Genomic DNA, 22,342 nt, shown 5'->3' with positions numbered 1-22,342 from the left:
CCCTTTCCTGCTTTCTCTTCTCCGGGGATTCAATGGCTGATTGAAAGGTGTGTTAGGTTCACTGAACTTGGTCTTGGCTTCAGTTCCACCCAGAGACAAAGTCTGCTCCCAGGCCAATTTCCATATGAAAGCAGCCAAGATCTTTTCCCCCATTTTGGAATTCCAGGCAGCATCCTGGGCTCCGGCTTCTCTGACTCAAAGTTTTTGCCCAACTTTCCCCCACCCCCACCCCGAATCTCCTCCCACCCCTCTTTCTCTGGCCACCGGCGTCCCAATTCTTCTAGCACACTACTGTGGCACTGAGAGAGCGTCTGTGAGCTCAACTGACAACAACTCAGCTTCATGTTTCCTTGAGGCCGATGGTGTAAGAAAGGGATTTGTTTATTAGGATTTGATATGGGCAGCGGGAGGTGGAAGAACTCATGTAGGATGGGGCGGGAGGGAAGGGTCAATACTTGTTAGGTTGAGTCTAAGAAAATCGTAATTGCCATTGCCAACTATTTGGAACAGATATAGCCCCATTAAAGAATTTATCCGGTTCTCTGTAAATCTGGTTCGGGGTCTTAAGCAAACTGCCTCCCAAAGTTCTACTTTAGTTCCAAGATGTCATTTTGCCAAACTGGAAAATGACAACAGAAGAGAAGTTGTTCCTTTCCGTTGCATTCCTTGTATAAACAAATGGCCTGTTTGGACCCTTAAAAATGCCATTAGCGAAAATAATATCTCCAAGCTGGAAGAATGGGGAAGGCTGTCTCTTTTGGAAAGCCACAGAGATGTGTGTGGGTTGACGAGTGGGAGCATCCCCCTCAGGTCCTAATTCACCTCACATCTCAATGGTTTCAGAAGTTGCCGGTGGGCAAATTAGCCTGGATTTATTTACTGGCTCGTGTTAAGATTAGCACCTTGATGTTTCACCTCAAAGGTCTGTCCAGTGTTAGTACCTGGTCTCATTTCAGGTATGTTCTGAACAATGCTTTGCTTCTTCCTTTTGTTGGGGAGTAAGGCACAGTGATTTATAGACTTCTTACTGTGGGGCAAATGCTGTAATTGTTTTCATGATGTCGCCTAAAAAATGTCATTTTTACTGTGGGGTGCAATTGTCTGGAAGACTATAAATATGGCTATAATTTGGACACCATGAGATTGTCATCAAATTCCTGCCACAGCAACGAGAAGCTACATGTCCACATGCATGAAGGAGATGTGTGTGTGTGTGTGTACACAAGTACGTGGACATCTGTGGGTTTTTATGAGTGTGTGAGATACATGTGAGCAATGTATATGTGTGCATGTGGTATATTTTCCAGTACATGTGAGCAATGTATATGTGTGCATGTGGTATATTTTCAGTTGTGTGTGCACAAGGGTATGTGTGTATGTACGTGTGAGTGTGTGAGATACATATGTAATGGTATATACATGGATGTGCACGTTGTGTGTCTGTGCACCTAAATTTGTATAAGTAAGTGGGTCTGAGTGTCAGGGAGTGCATGAATGTGCAAATCAGGCTGGGGAGCCAGTCCAGTCAGAACCCTAGCATCATCGTCCCAGCAGCCCAAGGCTTTCCAGGCTCTCTGTTATGCTTGCATTCTCTGGGGAGGCTCCAGACCTCAGCCTCTGCCTCGAGGTACACTATGCTCTCCTGAAAGGAGAAATTATTAAAATGCGGGATGTCTGCTCTTGCAAGCCCAAACTCTAGTACGTTGTGCTGGCCAGGTCCCTGAGAAACCTCCTGGACATCACTGGAAACGCAGGCACTAAGCAAAACCATATGTGCCCGCCTCTGCCTTGTATCTAATGGCCTTTAAGGAAATGGATCTATCTCTGTGGAAAAGCGAAGGAGGAAAAAACGGCATCGACCCCACTGTTTTCAGTGAAGGTGCCTGGTGTCATTTATTATGCTGACCAGATACCTTCTCTATGAATTATAATAAAATAGTCTACCCTTGTTTTATCTCGCAAGCCCTTTGTTGTCCGGCATCTGGCCTTGGTAATGAATTCATATACATAGATGGGTGACAATAAGGAAGAAGAGTTTAAGTATTGTGACACTGTTAGTATTGATCATGGAATAGATTAAGAGACAGCCAGGAGGAATTTCTTCATGGGATCAAATTTTCTTTCTTCCCCTAACCCCCCAAGACAGCCTGCAGCAGTAGACACCAACATTTGTCATTGCAAGAATTTCAACTCTTGAACATAAAACCTCCCATCTCAGAAATTTTGCATCTAACAAATCACTGCATTTTGTCCTTAAATTTATCCTGTGGCAACATTTTTGGCAGGATTGTTGGACTGTGGGATAAAAAGACGGAGAATTTTCAAGAAAGGATTTCCCACCCCCAACTGCTGTGCACCGAACAGCATTGTCCAGGGAAAGGTGGTGATGATTAATCACATCCAGTTCCCTAGGACTCACTCCCCCCGCCCCCTCTCCCTTTCCATTCCCTCCCTTTCCATAGGCTTCTATGACAGGGAGAATGATTCACTGACTTGTTGAGGATAACAGATATCAGGTCTTAGGTCCAATCTAGTTTAGTGTCTTTTAAATAAACAGGCCTGGCCTGGCCTTGGGCCCTAACACCATTGGCTTTTTCATGGCCTTTGTCCTGAGCAGTTTGTCTCAGCTCCCAGATCTTGTTTGCTTGGTCCTTGACCCCTTGACTTACTCTGCTGCCAGACCCAGAGTCTCAGACTCTGCTGAGCCCTAGTTCATGGACTTGCATCCCCAGCACTGACCCCTGACTTCCTTTCTTGATGACAATTTTCACTTGCCTTTCTAGTTCTTCCGGTTTTGCGTCCTCTGTGGCAGCGTTTTGCATGATCCTGCCAAGCACCCCTGCTGGGTTCTCATTAGTTCAGGGATGGAACCCCAACTCCTGGCCAGCTCCAGCTATGGTCTGAGAATTACTACAGGAATGAGATTTACTAAGCAATAAAGAAGAGGAAGATGGTGGTTTATCGAGCATCTATACCATGCCAAGCGCTGTGCAAAGGAGCTTTGTATGTGTTACCTAACACAGCAAGATATGCATCATTGCTCCCAATTAACCTTTGCAGATGCTGAGTCTCAGTGAGTTGAAATAATTTGCCCAAGGTCACTCAGCACAGCTAGTGAGTGGAAGAATGAGGGTTTAATCCCACGTCTAACTTATTTCTGTTATCTTACGACTCTAATAATCCTTATCCTGATCACATCAGAATTTGCTCAGCATTTATATCTGCCAAACTGTATGCCAAAAGATTGTCCATATTGCTTTTTTTACACTTCAAACTGAAATATTACTCACATACTATAAAATTCACCCTTTAAATGTGTACGATTCAGTTTTTTTGGGGTATATTCACAAGCGTGTATAGCCATCACCACTGTCTAATTCCACAATATTTTCATCTCCCCTAAAAGTAACCACATACCCATTAGCAGTCCCTCCACATTCCTCCCTCTCCCGAACCTCTGACAACCACTAATCTGTTTTTTGTCTCTATGAAGTTGCTCATTTTGAACAATTCGTATAAATGGAATCATTTGTGGCCTTTGCATCTGGCTTCTTTCACTTAGCATAACGTTTTCAAGGTTCATCCACGTTGTACCATGTGTCACCATTTTATTCCTTTTCATGGCTGAATAATATTCCATCGTATGGATAAGCCATATTTTGTTTTTTTTTTAAGCTAACCTTCACAACTACCCTATGAGGTAGGTACAGTTATCATCACCATAGGTAAACTGAGCCATAGAGAGATTAAATGACTTACTTTAGGTCATAGTCTAAGAAAGGTCTGGAAAATATAATCATTTTGCATTTGTATTTTCAGTTTAAATTGCTTATTGTCCATCCATAGCAGATGATGGAGCAGGCCTGTAACCACGATGTAGCAGGGATACAGGGTGAAATGCACATTACACCAGAGCTTAATACAGGTTGTCACTCTCCAGGGCCCTTCCTGTGTTTCATTTCAGGATTCCACTTCACACTCTCCTCATGAGGTGTCCCAGACCCACCCCATAAGCCCTGAGCCTTGCAGTGGCCTCTTTGGCCTCAGCAGGCTTACAGCATGACCTGGGACCACAGTCCACCAGGAGAGAGTAGGTGGAGAGAAGACACACTTTTCTGATGGGACATTTGATTGTGTTTCTCAGTGGACAAGCTATGTCCATTCAAGCCCACATCCTTAGTCAGAACTGGGGGAGTTGTAGTTTTTCCTTCCGTGACAGGGATTCCAAGGGCCAAGTTTTTTATAGAGAATAAAGTGATAAGAACTAAAGAGCAGTAAACAAGTTTTTAATCAACAAAATTGTATTTCGTGTCAATCCGACCACTCCAGTCTGTCTTTCTAATAATATAACATTGACTAATTACTCATTGCAAAGCCTGTACCATAGGCACAGTTTCTGCCCTCAAGGGACTTATATGCAGAGTGAGAGAACATGCCCAGGAAAAGTCAGTGGCAATAGCATTCTTGGCCACACACCGGTATTGAAAGTGGGTGTGCTGGAGTGGCCAGAGAAAGGGAAGACCGTGTGGGTTGGAACAGGCTAGGAAGGCTTCCTGTAGGAGGGGGAGAAGATGGGGCTGGGAGAGGTTGAGGCCCTCAAGCAGGGCTGGAATTTAATCAAACATCCAGCAGAGGCCAAAGGTGGAGAAAACAGCCCAAGGAAAGGGACAGGGCTAGGTAGGAGCTAATGTGGACTGACAAAGCTGAGTAAGCCTGTCTGGCTGGAGTAGAAAGGATCTTGGGAGGGGGCTGATGAGAAAGGTAGGGATGAAACTATGGCACGACAAGGAATTTAGATTTCATTTGGTCAGCAAACAAAAATCAGGGTGGGGAAACTGAGGCAGGATCAGCCTGAGCGTGGTGCAGTCTGCTGGCTGGACAGGAAGTGTCAAGTAACGGGAAAAGTTTTCCAACTTGATTGCTCTTTGAGAAGTAATCACAGAGATTTGAGAGCTGGACTCAGGTGGGAAGGCAGGCTTAGGGGGTGTTTTCACAGGCAGCCAGAGGCCAATGAGAACAAAGTGTAGATAAAAAGTCAGGGGCAGACAAGTTGACCTAATGTGGGCTGGCACAGTGAGTGACACCAGAGGGAGCATTCCGAATATGACGAAGATAGTTGGACATCGAATTGCCCGATTTGGTGGCCAAGTTAAGGACGGGGGCTCAGGCACAGAGAATGAAAAATTGAGCTAGCATCTGGGACAGATTGTGCCTACATGGGAGCTTAAGAAATGTGTCTATAATTCAGTTCCAAATCTGGATGATTCAAAAATCCAGCTTTAAAAGGTAAACGAGAAACTTTTCGTCCTGATGGTGGCTATCATTTACGGGGCCCTTATGGTCCGGAAATGTTCTATACCACAAGGAAACTGCTCAGAGAAATTGAATGGCTTGCTTAATGTCAGTGCAAGGCCAGGTGTAAGCCCTTGTGCAGCCGGCATCAAAGTCCAAGCTTGTTGACTTTCGTGGTATATCCATACAGGTTTTCAGATGTGCTGACAAAGAGGCAGCTGTGCATCTTTCCATCCCAGGCATCTTGACTTTTGACTTCTTAGTCCCTACATGAGGACTACAATACAGCCAGGTTGTGTTTCCTTGCTCCGGCTTAAGCGGTAGGGCTGTTGAATACAAAGCCAGATTCAAAAGTTTGGGAGATTGGTGTCTCTTCTCAGGGCTTTAAAGTAGCTGAATAAATGCTCTCTGTTCATATCCATGACTTTTATGCTACAATCATGTGGCTGAATCATCCTGCAATTGCCCAAGTACCTAGTGCTAGTATTTATTTTTATTTTTAAGAAGTGACTTTTTATTCCGTAGAACGATTTCATCATTTAAATCAAAATAGACGTTGTTCTTTTACAGCTTTTTGTGCATCCTGGCCTCTTAGTTCCTGACATTTGTCGGGGGAGTGGAAACGTGTGTGCACATGAGCTTGTGTGTGTGTTTTGCCCGTGTGTGCGCACATGCACACATGCAGCCTTTGTTGTTGGAGGAGAACGAGCACATTGGGAATGGGAAGTGGTCTGGCACAGGGAAACCTCTCGCGGGTCTGCCGCGGTCCACGTGGAGGCCCTGCTGCAGGGGTCTGTGGTGCAGCAGTGCGGTAAGGGTGGGGGAGGGCTCCTCCCCTGACCTTTCCACCTGGGATTCTGGCACCAACACTGACATTCCAAGCATCCTCTCCGAGGGCACTGCTTGGGGTATGAGGCCACTCACTTCAAGCCAGGAAATTTCATCCATATGTTTCTGATTCATTTACACTCATAAAAATGTGATTTTAAAGAGCAATGTGAGATGCAATAAGCTTTCAAGACTCTCTCCTGCTCTGTGTCTCTGCTCAGAGGAGTGGACAGAGCCGTTTAGCCAAGAGGAATCGAATTCAGACCGCAGGATCCTCAACCCCAGTGGCAGGAATGCCAGCGAGGCTCATGCAGACAGTCCCCTGCCAGGGCAAGGTGACTTGGACAGTAAAGCATCAGGCTGAAACCGTGCCCGAGATCTGGCTTCTGCCCTTCCCCAGGGACCACGGGTGCAATAACCCGAGGAGAATGATGGCTGTTTTCCTTGCTATTTTTATTTTCTCCATTTCTCCTCCTTTCATTTGCTCTCATCACCCTGGGAGCATTGATTGCCCTGCCTGCTGACTGCTCAAAATATTTGCAGCTCCTATTGTATCTTATTCCTTCATATTAGCTCATCAGGAGCCAATTCACGCACTCCCCCTTTTTTTCCGTTTGTTTGTTTTTATTAACTGAGATATTGCAAATTGCCTGAAAATAGAGGAGCTCTGTTTCAGTCTCAGATCCATATTACCTTGGAAGTGATTTGGCTCAAGAGCTGTGTCTCTTGGCCTCTAATGTGTTTACCTAGTTTGGCCATCATATTCTACTCAGTCTATTGTCTTTTTGTTTTACTGCCCAGCCCTGGTTGGTTTCCTATTTGCTGCTCTTGGAGATGGTCGGTGGCAGACGTCTGCTCCTGTTGTAGCACCTTTGCCAAGTGATATAGCAAACAACTAAACAATGCTGCACCAAATTAAGTGAAAGATAGGAGCTTTGGAAGCACACAGATTAGTAAATGAATCCTGATCCTCCCGCTTCTTAGTTGTATGACCTTGGGCCTCGGTTTCCTCCTCTGCATAGTGAAGATGATAAAATTCATTGCGTAGTGTTGCGTTGCTGTAAGGATTTAATAAGTCGTATTTGTCCCTGTATCCACATGGCCTGGTACAGTGCTAGGCACACAGGAGGAACAATTTCATGTTAGTGTCTAGGCTCCTTCAGCAAAAACGCCACCAAAAACAAACCTGTAGTTACGAAAGTTGGGTTTATTACTGTTTGCAGTGAGGGAGAGCACAGTCCCAGGGGAATCAGGGAGACTCTCAGTAAGTGAGTATTTGAAGGAGCGTATGATAGATTTGGGCTTTAGCCGAGTGACTTGGGGGAGAGTCTAAGGAAGCTGGGGTTTGATGCTGTCAGAAAGTGAGGTCATTCTATAATTGGGTATCTCAATAAATCTGATCTCTAAGGAGGAGAAACTAGATAGAGGATGAAGGTGTAAACAGTAAAGAAGTAGCAGTCACTCATTCTGGCTCAGAGAGGGGGTGTTTGCTGTGTTGTGCGTGGCACAGTGACCTTGTTGCTGTCCCTGCTTAGACACAACTGAGAGGTGGCCTTGCTTTGCCTCATTTATCATGATCTCAGAGTAGCCTTGTCTGAGGTTGGTATTTTGTGAGTTGTTTGTATGTCTGGGAGGAGAATAACAATGTTTAGCTGTGAGTGCCAGGTCAACTGTTGAATGTCAGGGGCTGCTCTTTTTTCTTTTTTGCCAGCTTTCTCCTTTTCTCCCTCTCAGAGAGACAGCAGGCTGGCTTTCAAGTTAAGGATGAGCAGTCTGTATGTCCTGCTGTAACATCAAATGGCCCTCGTGGACCCACATCTGTGAGAAATGACTACTTTGATTGGAGAATAGTTCAGGCAGGAAGGGGAGAGAAAGTAAAGGAATTGGGAAGGGGATTGAATATTATCTGAGTTCTTCTCCTGGAAAAGTGGGGCATTAGGGGTGCCCGAACTGGGGCTGGGAATATGGGCAGCAGGACATCCTCAGAGGTTGCAGAGCATGGAACAATCTGGTGGCTTGAGGCAAGGCCAAACACAATGCATACACAATGGATCTAAGCTGAATGGAGAGGCCCTTGATAACAAGTGCAGGTGACCCAAGAAATCCCAAAAGTAGGGAGATGAAGTAAGAGGTATGGGAACTTGGAAAAGCTTTATAAAGCACCACAGTGGAGAAGCAAGGAGTCTATTAGATGTCTTCGTTCTTACCTACTAATGGGATGGAAGTCTTGACGATACTGGACCAGTTCACATAAATAGGCACATCAGGAAACCATGGGGGAAAACATTTGCCTGGAAGTTGGAAAGGTGGGAAGTGACCAGATTATTGATATTCTTAAATAGTCTCCCTGTCCTCCATTGCACAGATTTATTTGTTAGGACTAATGAATTATGATGGTTAGGCTTCTGGGTAGTTATACTAATGTCACCGAAATTTTGGTTTTGTCTAGAAATCTTTCTACCTTGAATCACAAAGATGCCTTGCCTCTATCTTTAACAAGTCTTAGAGTCTCCTTGCAAACTGCATGTTTGTGCTCCCCACAAATTCATATGTTGAAACCAAATCCCCACTGTGATGATATTTGGAGGTGAGGTCTTTGGAAAATGATTAGCTCATGAATGGGATGAGTGCCCTTACAAAAAAGACCCCAGAGAGCATGCTTGTCCCTTCCACCATGTGAGGACACAGGGAGAAGACTGTCATCTATGGACCAGTGAGTTCTCAGCAGACGTTGCACCTACAGGCATCTCGATCTTGGACTCCCAGCCTCCAGAACGGCAAGAAATCAATTTCTGTTGTTTATAAGCTACCCAGTCTATTTTGTTATAGCATCCTGAATAGACACAGAAACAAACCCATCATGTTTGCAAAGGATGCCACTCTTTCTTCTCCACATGTCTCACAATTTACCAACTGGCTAATATATGTGTAATGGGCATATCTTCCTTAGCAAAGTCAATGCCAAGAACTGCCTTTTCCTTGGCCTCACTGTAGCCAGTGTTTACTATTCCTGCTTTGGGCAGAAAGGGTAATATGTAGGCAATTTCTGGCTGGAAAAATCTATGGCCCAGTGTCTCTTTAATTCCTTGACTGATTCTCTAGACTCTTCTAGATTCTTTGTCTTGTTACTGACACTCTTGCCTGTGCCTTTAATCTCTCCCTCTCAATTGCATCCTTCTTATCAACATTTAAACAAACTCTTTCCTGAAAAAAAATAATACAACAACTCTCCCAGTACCCCACGCTCCTTCCAGCCACAGCTCGTTTTCTATTTCTTCACAGTCACACTTTTTCTCAGAATGTTGTCTGCCCTGGCCTCGTCCCATTTACTCCCTACTTCCTGCAGTCTGATTTCCACCTCTTTCACTCCCTAGAAAGTCTCTTGCTACACACATCTAGGATTTTTGCTCCTAGAATATTCAGTGCTATCAAATCTCAACTGAAGCAGGATGCTTCCTCTGAGCTCGAGAGCCACGTACCCACCTCTGACAAACGATTTTCTACTTGTTTCCTCAAACGATGTGCAATGGGGCTTAAAACTCTCCCTCTCCTCCCCTAACCTGCTCCTCCTCCTATGTTCTCCATCTCAGAAAATGACATTACCAGTGTGGGGACAGAGCCAGGAGTGCAGTTTCCAGGCCCTCGGCCTCACATGGAAAGGTGCTCACTCGGGTAGTAAATGGCCATCAACTGTGATTGGATGGCCATCAGCTGTGGCTAGTTGGCCGTCAGCTGTAACCAGTGAGCCATTGGCCACTAATATAACTGCTGTGGCTACGCTAGTAGAAAACGGGGGCTAGCAAGAAGATGGTGGCTGATCTAGCAAGAGCGGATTGCAGTTAGCATGGCCGATTGCAGCTAGCAAGTAGGGTTGGTTGGCAGAGAGAAGCGGATGGCAAGTTGTGGGTTGTGTGGCTCCTGCTTCCTGTGTCTCCAACCCAGCCGTCAGCAAGACTATAGTGGTGTGACTCCCCTACCTATGGCTCCGTGGGTGTTGCTTTTTGGCCTCACCATATCCTGCGTTCTTATGTGGGGAGCAGGACCAGAGACCCCACATGATATCCCGCATGACAATCACACATCTAGTTGTTTAAATGACAGATGCAAGTATCCTCAATAGCTCTTGTTGCTTCACTCTCCAATTTCCAGCATCCAACTAGTCACTATACATTCTCTAAATATATCTGCGGTTGATTCTCTTTTGTTAGTTCAGGTCACAGTCTCCATTTGCTTGGATGACTACAGCAGCCTCCAGTCTTTATACATCCTGTCTTTCTTCCCTCACACTTGTTCTCCATTCTACAACCAGAGGGAGCTTTTGAAATAAAACTCCACTCCAGTACTCCCACTTTAAATCCATCTCTGGTCCTGACCGACTATGGAATGAAGCTCAAACTCTGAGTTCATAAGTCTATTCTACTGTGTCATAGCTACGTAGATATATACAAGTCATTCTGAGACTTAAGTTTCTTCATCTGTAAAATGGGAACAATAACATTTGCTCTTATTTTATAATTAGGATGAAATGATGTCATCAAATATATAAAATATAAAGTGTTTTATGAAGTAAAGAATGATGATACACTGCTCAACTCATATTGTTGAGTGGATGGATGAATTATTTCTGCCACTCTGTTTTCCTCTTTAGGCCCAGCAGGTGGGAGGGGGAGCAGAGCAGTAGGGGAGATAATTTCTAGCCCCTTAAATCTGAAGAGCTGCTGCTTCACAATCTGGGACCAGCATGTTTAGTGCTGACTTTCCTTTTCCTCAAGTGTCTTTATTGTATCCATCCGTAAATCCAGCTGTGGAAGAACCACTTCAAATAAGCTCTCCTCAGCATATATCACCACCCCCTGAGGAGCGTATGTTCTGTGAAGTTAAGGGAATAAATATAGATCTTTCTAGAAGGAGAGAGAAAGGAAGGACTTTCACTTTTATTCAATTATCACTTCAGCAGCTGTCTTCATGACTTGGAAAATTCCCCTCACATCTCTCGATGGATTCTCCATTGTCAGAATCCCCATTCTCACTGGCTGACAGAGACTAGTCTTTAGTGCCAATAATATTTGATGTCGAAAAGCAGAAGGAAGTGACACCAGGATCTCTTACTCCACATTAATCTCTTCATTATTTCTGACATAGATATTACAATGTTGTCACAGATTTAATAGAGGATAATGGTAATATAATTCTAATGCATTAGGTATGATCTGGGGTGACTATAGTCTAAACTTTTAATATGAAATAATATGAAATAGGTATTCTGTATGTGAAGGTAAATGAGCTTGAACACAGACTCACACAATGAATATCACAAAGGCGCTGCCTTCACAATAGGGAGTAAGAAATGAGCTTTTCATTACTGGGTGTGATTGACATCTTTTTGTGTCCGTTCATGGCTGCAAAACTCCCAGTGTCATAGCAGAGAACAGGAAGAATTTCTTCAACAACTGTGATGGAGACTTTAAGCCATGAAGTTATGGAAGCTCTAAGTCAATTGTTTCCAAAAATGCAGAGCAAAATGAAATAATTTTACACTTTGCTGTTAGTCAAGATGTTTCCTTCTAAGGCATTTTTTTTTTCACCCAGTCATATCTAAATGATATATAGCTTTCCAATAGCCACAGGTGGTAGGTGTCTGTTCCAAGGATTTTCCTTTTAAATGTTTCCAGAAGGCCCCCATGGAGCTAAAGAAAGGGGAGAAAATCATTGCCCAGTTCTTTAGCTCCAAGCCACTTTAGTTTCCTAGAACTAACTTATCTTTCCTTTTTCTTTTCTTTTTTCTTTTTTTGAATTCCTTATTGTCTTTCATGCTTTCATGTGGGTTTTGCATCTGGACTTCCCTTCTTTTCCCCATCTCCAAGGATTAGGAATTCAATTCTGTCTGTTAATCTCTAATTTGATATTTACCCTAATCAGCTGATTTTTTTTTTCAAAATCAGTCTCTCTGACCACAGTTAAAAGAGACATGGCACCTTTATTTCACTGCCGGTTGTCTTGGGACCGCTCCCAGGTGGGCCTAGGCCATTCCCCATGCCCTGTGTGTCCTGTAAGGGAGATCAAATGACAAGACAGGTCATGAGAATAGGAGGCCCATTTTATAGATGGGAAATTGGGTTTGGAAAGGTCATGTAAGTGGACCATCTTAACTCTCCAAGTCAATACTCTGATAAATAGGAGACCAGAAAAAAATAATTGGAATGGAGATAGCTTCCTATATGTTTCATAAGCAAAGTATATTAGAACACATTAGAATGGATTTATACAGGTGATAGTAGAAGTTTCCTTAAATCTTGGCTAGAAGGATTTCTTCCTTTAGACATGTGTTTCTTGAGAGCGTCTCCTGACTCTAACAAGAGTGAACGGCTGAGACTTGACAGGAAAATTTATGGCTATAATGAAAACAAAAACAAAAACAACTTAGCAAAAGTTTCTTACAATATCTCATAATTGTAAAATACAACATATCTTACAAAACCATGCGCTCTCTAGCAGATTTATAACGGATCAATTTTCTAAGTTTATAAGAAAAAGAAAGACCATTCTAGTTTGTAAATCAGTATTTCCTAGGATGCTGGTGAATAGGAAATCATGAGAATAAACATCGAATTTTAGAAAACCGAACTGGCAAATCCAAGCCGCAAAAACACATTTTATCTTAGAAACTGTCTGATCACCTGGGTCACTTGAGGCATGGTGCATATTGGGGAGAGAAAGAAGTGAAGATACTTAAGTTCTAAGGAGAAGAAGAAGCACAAGAGTGACGGCTGGGTGGAGGGGATAGGAAAGTAGTGGCCAGACAGCATTGTTAATATTGTTGTAGTGATTACTGTATATTGAGCTCTCACTATTGCCAAGTGACTTATATGTATTATTTTTAGTTTCTTACAATAACACTGCAACATTGCTGTTATTATTCCCATACTGGAGGCGAGGAATGAGAGCTAGTGTAATTTGCCTAACGTTAAAAAGTTTCTGTGGTGCACAGCTTCTGCCAGGCCTCTCAATGATCCCTTCCTTGTGTTCAGGCCCTGTGTAATCCTATCCTTTCAAATGTGGGCCGGACTGATGACTTTCATCTAAGGAACATAACATGGAAAAAGCGATGGAATATCACTTCCAGATTAGGTTATAAAAAACAGTGATTTGCATCTTCTCTCTCTCTGGTTCTATCTCTTATCTACTTGTTTGCTCACTCTGATAAAGCAACTGCCATGTTGTGAAATGCTCTGTGGAAAAGCGCATGTGACAAGGAGCTGAGGGAAGCCTCCAGTTAACAGCTTATGGGAAACTGAGGACTCAGTCCAAAAATCACAAGGAACTAAATTCATCCCACAATCCATGAGTGAATTTAGAAGTTGGCTTCCTCAGTTGAGCCTTCAGATGAGACTACAACCCCAGCCAACACCTTGAATGCAGCCTGTGAAAAACCCTGAATCAGAGGCATCCAGTGAAGCTGTGCCAAATTTCTGACCCACAAAAACTGTGAGATAATATATCTATGTTATTTTAATCGGCTATATTTCAGGGTAATTTGTTACACAGTAGTAGATAACTAATGCAGTTCCAAAATAGCTAAGGTAGCATGTGATCTAAGAACTTATCGGACTCCCAAACCTATCTTCTTTCTACATTACACTTACGTTATCTTCAACAATTACTGAACATTATTGTAAGAAACTAAAAATAATATATATAAGTCACTTGGCACTAGTGAGAGCTCAATATACAGTAATCACTACAACAATATTAATGATGCTGTCTGGCCAGCCACAACTTTCCTATCCCCTCCACCCAGCTGGCCATCAGGTTAAACACTGGGGATTCAAAGGCACCGTTCCCTTGGAGGGACGAAGCCTAGGTAAATTTTCATGAGGAGTGAGGATTTGAATTTGGTTTTGCCTTAAATGTAGGGCAAATGAAGAAGAAGGAGGATCACATCCCAAGCTTGAGAAATGGTGTGAGCATGGATATAGAGGCTGAGATAAGCTTGACCTAGAGTGAATGGACCATATGGACAGAGTGGAGGGTTCTCAGCTGTGGCTTAAGAAAATAATGGCTCCACTGAAAACCTTATGTGTCCTCAGGATACAACTAAAAAGCTAAAAAGGGCCTGATATATATATATATATATATATATATATATGATAAATAATACTATATAATATGTATATGTAGTATATATATGTATATATATACATATATATACATATATACACACACATACATATATATATATGTATATATATATGGTGCCAAAAAGGTATACACATTTTAAGAAGGGAAAACTGTATTAAAATTGTAATACTCAATATGTACCGATAACAAAAGATGAATACAAGTCACGTGTGACTTCTGCAATTACAGAGGTGCTCAAAGTGGTTGCCATCAGTGTCCAGACACTTCTGATTATGGCGAACTACTGCTTGAGCAACGTTGACCAAAGTGTCCACTTGTATACATTTTTGGCACCTCCAGTACGTGTGTACACACACACACACACACACACACACACTAGCATTTTAAAACATTAATGTTACTATAGAAAAGACTCCGAGAAGTAATCTCTCAAGGTTTCTTTGAATTGGTATGAATTAATCTCTATGGTATATTGTTAACTGAATAAAACAAAATGTGGGATAGTAGTATTCTAGCTATTTCATAAGAAGCACTGAAAGGATAAACCAGAAAGTAACCAAAAAAAAAAAAATTAAAAATTATCTTTGGAACAGGGTAGAGGAAAGATATGGAGGATATAGGACGGGAACGAGACTACCATGAACATACCTTTTTGTGTAGTTTTACTTTTGAATTTTGTAAATGTCTTAATAAAATTAAGGAAAAGTAAACATTAAAGTTGAAAATAAAGTAAAACAAATTAATCTAATCGTACCTAAAACTAAAGAAAATAATCATCCCAAGGGATGTTTGCACACAGTCCTATTAGTGAGCATGCATTGAATGTATATTCTAAAAACAAATAGAATTGACTTCGCTCAGTGTTTTCATGTAGAAGTAATGCTGGTGGTACAATTTTGAAAACTGTTTAATGGGTATCATAAGTTATGCCAATGTTATTAGGGACTAAAATTTTCCATGTAAGAGAAAATAAATGGTGTGACAAGATGTGCCTGGCTCACTTTTTACATTATCTGCCCTAAACCTGGGATCATCCATTTCTCTAAGAAGCTCTTAGTGGGAAGCGGTATTTAAAAAACATAATCTGGTCACTAAAGAATAGTAAAAAAATAAAATAAAATAAAAAGAAGTCTCACTTGTGTCTCACTTGTGTCCTTGTATTGCTCCTGACTCTGACTGCAGCTGCTTTGGTTTAGTTTTACCTCCAGCTCACAATGGAAATAGTAGCGATGAGTTTGGAGGGGGTGAGTGCTGTCAGATGGTAAAGAGCATTAAATGCCTATTATATAAATCTGGACATTAGCGGATCAGTGGAGGGGAACAGGTGAAGGTTACTGGGACTGAGGTGCCTGCTGTTGATGGCAACAAAGAATAATGCTTAGTCTGATACATGTTATGTACTTACATTGTCGTCTGGGTCTAACACTGGGGTCATAATTTCTTGTTTGCCTGTGTTCCGTAACCCAGTTATAGAATGAACAAACCTCTTATATAATTTTGCAAATGCTGGTGTTAGTGCTTGTTATGCAATTGGACCTACTTGAGCTCCTGAGCTTAGTTTAGCATAATTTTAGTTTTATCTTGTTTGTTACCACGTTATTATTACAACTTTAGTTAAAATATATCTTGAGCTTTAAAGATGTGAATAAAGCTATTCTAAACAACCCAACGCTTTGCACTAAATCAGAATGTCTCCAAATTTACTTCTTAGGAAATATACTTACTTTTTGTTACTCTTCATTTTATAAATTATAGAAATAATATACCTAGGAAAAAGGATAATTGTTATAGTACAAAATATTAATAATTAAGATAATAATGGTCTTTCTACCCCCAGTCTCATTTCCCAGAGGTTTTTGATTTTTCTGCTGGTTACCACCATAATTCTGAATAATAGACCCCTAGTTCTTGATTTATAGACTCCCTCTGTGGAAGATAAAGAATTTAACTCACTTAACTTTGCCTTCCTTTCTATGTCTCCCCTGAATTTGTTCATTAAATTGTTACTTTTGGTTGTATTGATGATCTTTAAGACATTTATTAATATACTGAAACCTCAACTTTTGGTTCTGTTTTATACACTACCCCTTGATTCATGACTATTCAGAAATAAACTATTACCTCTATGTTATTTTCCATTTTTTTCTTCCCCTGCTTCACTTTCCATCCTCCATCAACATTATTTTTTTTATATTACCAAGGTTTTGCATTGATATTTTGTTCTGTAATTACAATTATGGGTTAAGTTGTTTACTACAGAACTAAATAATGTGCTTAGATCCATGAAGAAATAAATGTAATTTTATGTCATCAAACTTGTGCTGCTTATAGGAGAATGTTCCAAGTGTCAAGGTCAATGGGATTCTTTTTTTTTTTTTTAATATGACTTAAATTGCTTAAATTAATGCTATAATTTAGTGTGCTTTGCTTTTGATTTATGACATGTTTTTTTTTTTTTTTTTTAATTTTCACTGGAGTTTATATTTGTATTGTTTTTCCTTTTTGAGAAAATAAGCTCTACCATTTTAGCATTGTATTTTCAACTTTCATCTTCTACTAAATAATATTTCTTAAATAAAAAAAAAATTTTTGAAGAAACTTTCCTTGGGGCTCTCCAATTGTTGGTTCTAGTTTATGTCAAGCTGATATTGCTTTAATTGCACTTTGTAGTAGTTTCCTTGTTTCTTAAAGCCCATGATTCCTCTTTCATGTACTGAAGTACATCCTCAAGTAACATTTTTTTTTCATAAAGAGTGTGTGGTTTCATAAATTTTATGGCCTTATATGTGAGTATATCTATTTTCAGTTTTCATTGATAGTTTTTCTGGGTATAGAATTCTAGTTTCAATATCATTTTCCTTCAGAACACTGAAAGCATTGCTCCGTTGTCTTGCAGCATGCAGTCAATTTGACTCAATATCTTTCTTTACTTCTGAAAAATTTATCTTCTATTCTTTCATTGATTATTTTCTCCCTCCATGTTCTCTTTTCTTTTTCACCTGTAATACCTATTAAGTAGATATTGATTTCCTGGATCATTCCTCTATATTTCTTACTTATTAAAAATCTCATATTTCTATTTCTTTGTTCTGTTGCTATACGTTTTAGTAGCTTTCCCAAACAATTTCTTTTGACACTTTGGATTTGTTTTTATTTAGGCCATTTTATTTTTAATTTCTGATATTTATTTTAAAAATTATTTTATTGAACTCCTAATTTAGTAGTAGCCTATTCTTGTTTTGTAAGTTTCTTTGAGTATATTTTTATTATTAATCTTAAAATCTGCCTTTCCTCTGAAGTCAGGTGTACTCTGGTCCTTCCCTTCTGTACTGCTGGTTTCCTCAGACATCTGCTGAGCCTTGGTTATCTTTCTGTATTTGTGAATTAAACACACAGATATGTACCAGAATACTGGACAACTATGGTGTGAGTGAGCCAAGAAGGGGCCCATCAGAGGAGGGGAAATACTGGAAGAGGAGACCAGAGTCAAACTGAGGAGAAAAGCCCTGGTAAATTCTTCTTCCACAAGCTGGGGCCCAGCTTGTGATGCTAGAATTACCCCAGAGCCAAAGCTGTTCTGTTTTTCTGTAAGTAATAGGGCCAAGGCAATAGACTTAACTTTGTAAAGTGTCAAGCCTTGAGGCAAAAAGAGAAATAAAAAAGGTTAAAGACAAGGGAGAGTGTCCTGTCGGCTGATGCTCTGTGAAGTTTCTCTCTCAGTGCAGCTGGCTCTGCATCTCCTGCTGCCTTGTGCATTTATGCCTTAACTCTGAAAATGTGAAACTGTGTTCTCCCATCAGGAGAAAACCTTTTTGACAGTTGCGAGTGCACTGCGGGAGTGTTTGGAGCAAGGCTGTGCAGGAGCAGAGATTAGGCCATGCGCTTTGCTGCCTGACAGTCTGTCACTCTGGGGTCAATCCCACCCCAGCAGCTCTGCAGGAAGAAGCTGTGCTGGATAGGCGTGGAATAGGCCCTCAGAGGAAGCAGCTTATCCTCACTCCACATCCTGCTTTAAAGAAGGGGTCCTGCCATTTGGGGAAGAGGCCACATTCTCTGTGGGGCTGAAATAATTGCAAAAATCTGCTCCCGTTTTGGTAGAGAAATGACACTTTTTTTTTTCTCGTTTCAGCACTCAGAATTCTAGCATGTGACTGGATGAGGTGGTCTCCAGATGTCTGCGACATTTATATGAAGGACTGAAATGAAATAATTGGAGCTAGTATTTTTGTTGCATGCACTATTAGAGGCTGTGTCATAGAGTGCTTTCAGCACATTATTTCATTCAATCTTCACAGCCTTCTTCAGAGAAGATACTGTCACCATTTCACATGCATGTAAGTAGAAGAGCCAAAATTTGAATGCAGATCTGGCTTGCTTCAAATTGCTTTTTCCATTAACATCCATGTTTATCAAAGTATAGAGCACTTGTCAAGCACTGCATTAAAGTCCCCTTTCACTACTAATTAGATGAATTAGGTAAATTAACCTCATTGGACTTCAGATTTCTTATCTGTAAAATGGGAATGATAATAATATAAAGAGTATCAACTTTGTGAGCTGTTGTGTGGGTTAAATATATATGTGTACTGTATATATGTATATATAACTCAGTACATACCTGGTACATAGTACCCATTCAATAAATATTTGTTGAATAACTGAATGAAAAATACTAATAGTCTTATAGAACATCCATTTCCATGTAGCAAGTTTTCTCAATTTTGCTACTACTAACATTTGGGATTAAATAATTCTCTGTTGTGATGGGCTAGTCTGTACATCATAGGATGTTTAGCAGTGTCCCTGACCACTATCCATTAGATGTCAGTAGCATATACCTCCACTACACGCCCCCAATTGTTTTCACCACGAATGTCACCAGACATTGCCAAACGTTCCCTGGGAAGCAAAATTGCCCCACTGAAAACCAGAGCTTTAGAGGGAACCAGTTGTGCCTTGGACAGCATAGAGGAGCAATTTGAACGTGGTAAATAGTTCAGATAGTCTATAGTAAGTAATTTTGGTCTCTGTGGCTACTACTCACCTCTGCTTAGTAGCATGAAAGCAGCCATAGATAGACATGAATTAATGAGTTTTACTGTGTTCCAGTAAAACTTGATTTACAAAACCAAGCTAGCTCATGGGTTGTCATTTGCTGTCCCTTGCAAATGTAGAATGAGCAGCAGTGCGGCACCCTTATTAGATATGCCCCGCTCTTACTGTGTTATACAGCCTGAGCCTGGCCTTATATATAGGAGGAGGGGACTTTGTCTACAAAGGGTGCTGTAAAACCTTCTGCCTCATAGACTAGGTATGGTGTCTACAATACCACAATGGAAGAGTCATCTTGTAGAGAGTCAAGCATGGCTTTGACCAGTATCCTCCTCATAAAACCACATTCCTACAAGAAGCCTAGAAGATAAAACTGTTTTCAGTGTAGACCACTTATATCTGAATGAGTTTCTCCATTAAGAGGGATTCTTGATCCTCTGTAGCCACTGAGCTTAGTAGTATAAGGGAGTGAGGCAGGAGAACAGACAAATATATAAAAATGCACAGCAGGGGCCCTTAACACCAACTGGTCTGACTTCTCAAACCAACCTATAAAGAACATCTCCAGTTTAGACTGAAGAGGAAACGGCACAGAAGTCAACTCTGTTATTTGGCAAGGTTGTAATTAGGCTTGCAAATAGACCTTTATTAATAAGGAGCACTGAAATCCTTCTTTAAATAGCACCCTACAAGCAGCATGTGAGTTGCCTGCAGGTTAAAGCATGCCCCTTGTTATTAAGATAATGTTCTACATATCTATCTCAATAGACCACAAACATCAACCTGCCACAAACACATTCTCACGGTGCCACAGTCAGTCCTTGCTAAGTGCAAGCATGAGGGTGGTAGAGGGAAAATGAAAAATCTGAATTAGATTTGTTTGGGATCCTACCGCCTTCCTTCATTTAGCTCAGATGTACCTCCTGTTAAACAGGACACATTTTAAAATATCTCTGACAGAGAGTATGCTTTCTATGTTACTTTACTCTTCTAGCTTCCAGGGCAGATTGGGAAGTCAGTGACGTGTAAGCAGCAGTCATGGGAGGATTAGAAAAGCTCTTTAAAGGGGCTGACTTAGCTGTTAGATCCATTTTGTCTGTTTGCTTTATCCTCTTATTTTTGCCTGGAACTTGGTGATGATGGCTGGTGATTTTGCAACCGCTCTGTAATCAGAGATATTATAAAGCTGGCATCAACTCCCAGACAGCCTATCTTTGGACCTATTATATAAGAATGAACAACAAACATCCATAAGAAGCTACTTTGAATGTCTTTGCTATAAGACCTGCAGTAGCTTAAAGGTGACCATAAAATTTTCACTCTTGCCATAGAGAAGTAGAATCTGTTTCCCTTATCTTTAACATGAGCTAGCCCTCTGGCCTGTTTTGATCAACAGAATGTGTCGGTAATGGATCTTTGGGACTGGGCTTCAAGGGATCTGCCGCTTCCACCCTTGTCATTTAGAACTTCCCCTCTTGGAACCCAGCTGCCATGCTGTGGGAAGCCCAAGCCACATGGTGAGACCACATGGAGAAAAACTTTGATCAACAGCCCAGCTCTACTCTCTGCTGATAGCCAACACTGATGTCCAGCCAAATAAATGTGCCTTCTAGGATGTTCTGACCCAGCCAAGACTCCAGATAACTGCAGCCTTTGCTAATACCACATTGAGACAAAGAGCCCTGCCTCTGAGCCCAGTCTTCCAGATGACACCACAAAAGCATCAGATATATGAGTGAGTCCTCTCAGATGTACCAATTGATCAAGAGTCCAGGTAACTGCGGCCCCAGCTGACACCACCTGGAGCAGAAGAACCACTTGGTTAAGCCCAGTCAACCCACAGATTCATGAGAGCTAATGGATGCTTCTTGTGTTTTAAAGGCACACCTATGTGGTGACTAAAAATAGGAACCATTCAGGGATAGAATTAAGATTGCAACCCTCTGCAAGTAGGACAGCTGGAAAACATCAGGAAAACTTTAAGTCTCAAGCATGTACTAATAATTTAGAATGTGAGGGCCTAATACTCAGCCTAACTATATTTTGAAGGCCCCAGAACTAAGAAATAGAGGTGAAAACTGGTTTAAAGTGGTAAATCTTTGTATCTCTGGGCTAACCAACAGAAAAGCCATCCCACAGGTCAGCCAGTATAAACATGTGAACACATGACACACACCCCCACTCACAGAAGATGATTCCTGTTGCTGAAATAATGGATGAGGATTACATAGCACATGATGAAATACAATGTATGACTTATAGTACAAACAATGATGAAGAAAGATCACAACCACAAATGACATACAATAAGAAAGACAAAAGGGACTTTATGTTTAAAATATTCAAAAAAATAAAAGATTAAATCTGTAAGGTAATAATGGGATATCATGAAAAACAGAGTAGAAATAGTTGAACAAAAAAGTGAAATGCTAGAAATAAAAAAATGTAATTGAAATTTTAAAAGTTTCAATGGATATACTGAACAGTAGACCATATATAGCTGACACACACATACAAAGAATTAGTGAATTTGAAGCCAGGTCTGAGAAATCACTTAAAATATAACACAAAGAGCTAAAGAGATACAAAGTAGAAAGAAGTTAAAAGACACAGAGCTTGTATTGAAAAGTTCCAACACTGGTTTAATGAAGATTCTAGGAGGAGAATATAAAGTGAATATGGTGTGTTGTATAATTTTTCCAGAAATAATTATCTGATCCTTGAGTTGAAAAATTCTTGAGTTCAAAATAATAGCATTTGCTATACAACTAAACTGTTGACAGGTAAATAATATATATATATATATATATATATATATATATATATGGCTTTATTATATAAACATATAGATGGCTTTATTAGAAAGAACTTATTTTCATATCATATCTTATGTAATTTCCACTAATGATGAAACTAGAACTTTGGTTTATCTTCTCCATTTTTTTCTGGCCCTGCCTATCATACCTGTGCCTTTCCTCATTGTATCCCTTTTATCAGAATACCCAGTTCCACCTCCAAAGCGTGGCAGAGT

At 40.9% G+C, this 22,342-nt stretch overlaps 1 long non-coding RNA gene across 1 annotated transcript; it reads left to right on the top strand.

Moving 5' to 3' along the window:
• Positions 1-250: 250 nt before the first annotated feature.
• On the top strand, positions 251-22,091 carry LOC141567242 (uncharacterized). Its single transcript, XR_012489740.1, has 3 exons — positions 251-364; positions 18,389-18,593; positions 20,708-22,091. It is a non-coding gene; the product is annotated as an uncharacterized LOC141567242 (long non-coding RNA).
• The last annotated feature ends 251 nt before the right edge of the window (positions 22,092-22,342 follow it).

Source organism: Rhinolophus sinicus, linkage group LG01 (assembly GCF_036562045.2).
Source record: "Rhinolophus sinicus isolate RSC01 linkage group LG01, ASM3656204v1, whole genome shotgun sequence".
NCBI lineage: Eukaryota > Metazoa > Chordata > Mammalia > Chiroptera > Rhinolophidae > Rhinolophus > Rhinolophus sinicus.
The sequence above is the reverse complement of the archived record's forward strand: the minus strand, read 5'-3'. Positions and strand labels throughout refer to the sequence as shown.